The following is a 2,312-nucleotide window of genomic DNA, read 5'->3' as shown; positions in this document are numbered from 1 at the left end:
CCACAGTATATAGCCAGCCCCTGCCCCGAGTATATAGCTAGCAGCCCCCCAGCATATAGCCAGCAACCCCCTTGTATATACCAAGCAGCCCCCTGCCCCCAGTATATAGCCAGCAGCCCCCTTGTAGATAGCCAGCAGTCCACTGCTCCCACTATATAGCCAGCAGCCCCCTTGTATATAGCCAGCAGAACCCTTGTATATGGCAAGTGCCTGTCACCAGTATATAGCCAGCGCTTGCCCCCCCCAGTAGAAAGCCAGTGCCTGCCCCTCAGTATGTAGCCAGTGTCTGCCTCTCCAGTATATATGCAGTGCCTGCCCTCAGTATATAACCAGTGCCAGCCCCAAGTATATAGGTAGTGTCTGCCCCCCAGTATATATGCAGTGCCTGCCCCTCAGTATATAGCCAGTGCCTGCCCCCAAGTATATAGGCAGTGCCTGCCCCTCAGTATATAGCCAGTACCTGCCCCCCGTAATTTAGGGAGTGCCAGCCCCCAGTATATAGGCAGTGCCTGCCCCTCAGTACATAGCCAGTGCCAGCCCCAAGTATATAGCCAGTGCCTGCCCCCAGTATTTAGCGAGTGCCTGCACTCCCCCATATATAGCCAGTGCTTGTCCCTCAGTATATAGCCAGTGCCTGCCCCCCCTGTATATAGCCAGTGCTTGCCACTCCCCATATATAGCCAGTGCCTGGCCCCAGTATATAGGCAGTGTCTGCCCCTCAGTATATAGCCAGTGCCTGGCCCCAGTATATAGGCAGTGTCTGCCCCTCAGTATATAGCCAGTACCTGCCCCCCGTAATTTAGGGAGTGCCAGCCCCCAGTATATAGGCAGTGCCTGCCCCTCAGTACATAGCCAGTGCCAGCCCCAAGTATATAGCCAGTGCCTGCCCCCAGTATTTAGCGAGTGCCTGCACTCCCCCATATATAGCCCGTGCCTGCCCCTCAGTATATAGCCAGTGCCTGCCTCCCCCGTATATAGCCAGTGCTTGCCACTCCCCGTATATAGCCAGTGCCTGCCCCCAGTATTTAGTGAGTGCCTGCACTCCCCCATATATAGCCAGTGCCTGCCCCTCAGTATATAGCCAGTGCTTGCCCCTCAGTATATAGCCAGTGCCTGCCCCTCAGTATATAGCCAGTGCCTGCACTCCCCCATATATAGCCAGTGCCTGCCCCTCAGTATATAGCAAGTGCTTGCCCCTCAGTATATAGCCAGTGCCTGCCCCTCAGTATATAGCCAGTGCCTGCACTCCCCCATATATAGCCAGTGCCTGCCCCTCAGTATATAGCCAGTGCTTGCCCCTCAGTATATAGCCAGTGCCTGCCCCTCAGTATATAGCCAGTGCCTGCACTCCCCCATATAAAGCCAGTGCTTGCCACTCCCCGTATATAGCCAGTGCCTGGCCCCAGTATATAGCCAGTGCCTGGCCCCAGTATATAGCCAGTGCTTGCCCCTCAGTATATAGCCAGTGCCTGCCCCTCAGTATATAGCCATGGTACCGCCGCATACACCATGACGTCAGCCACTTTCTGACATCATAGTGTGCCGATGGCAGCGCACAAACCATCGTGTCAGCAAGCGGCTGACATCATGGTGACAGCGAGGGGAGCCAAACACGGAGCTAGGCACAGCCCAGGGACAAGAGTGGCGCTGTTTTTGAATAATAAATCATAAAATGTTTTCTCTTTAAAGGATTTTTTCCAGATCATCTTCTATTTCCTACCAGAAAATCTGATCTATAAAATAGCAAGTGGCAGCTCCATCAGCCCCATCGCCTCTGGCATCTTCTTGGAGAAAGCCCCTGCCGGCTTGTTGGAGCGCTGCCGCCTCTCCCGCAGCTCATGAGGAGCTTCATGCCACAAGCAATAACTTGCATCAGCAGCAGAGGAACAGCCGCCTCAGCAGTGATCCCTACATGACAGGATTTACATTATACCTATTCATCTTAACCCTCTGTGTCCTGGGTGTTTTAGTCAAGTAAATCTTCATTGTATCCGGGCTTTACTGAAACAGATAAGACTTTTACCTGCAGTACCGGTCTTCGGGGGCTGCAGTTGAACAGGTTGGCCCTGCTTATAGGGGTTGTCCACTTCACCTCATGTTTTTATAATGCGTGTAAGTGGGGGGGGGGGGGGGTGTGCAGGATATTAGGTAAGTTACCAATACACATCTAGTAATAGTTCTGCTGCATTTTCTTGATATGTAAAGTGAAGCCTCCTGTCTTTTACCTCATCAGCCAGAGACTCCTGTCCATAAAATGGCAGCAAATGGAGGGTCATGTGATCTCTATCTGTCCATGAGAAATCACCTTGCCA

Source organism: Engystomops pustulosus, chromosome 3, assembly GCF_040894005.1.
Source record: "Engystomops pustulosus chromosome 3, aEngPut4.maternal, whole genome shotgun sequence".
In the NCBI taxonomy this organism is placed as follows: domain Eukaryota; kingdom Metazoa; phylum Chordata; class Amphibia; order Anura; family Leptodactylidae; genus Engystomops; species Engystomops pustulosus.
The sequence above is the reverse complement of the archived record's forward strand: the minus strand, read 5'-3'. Positions refer to the sequence as shown.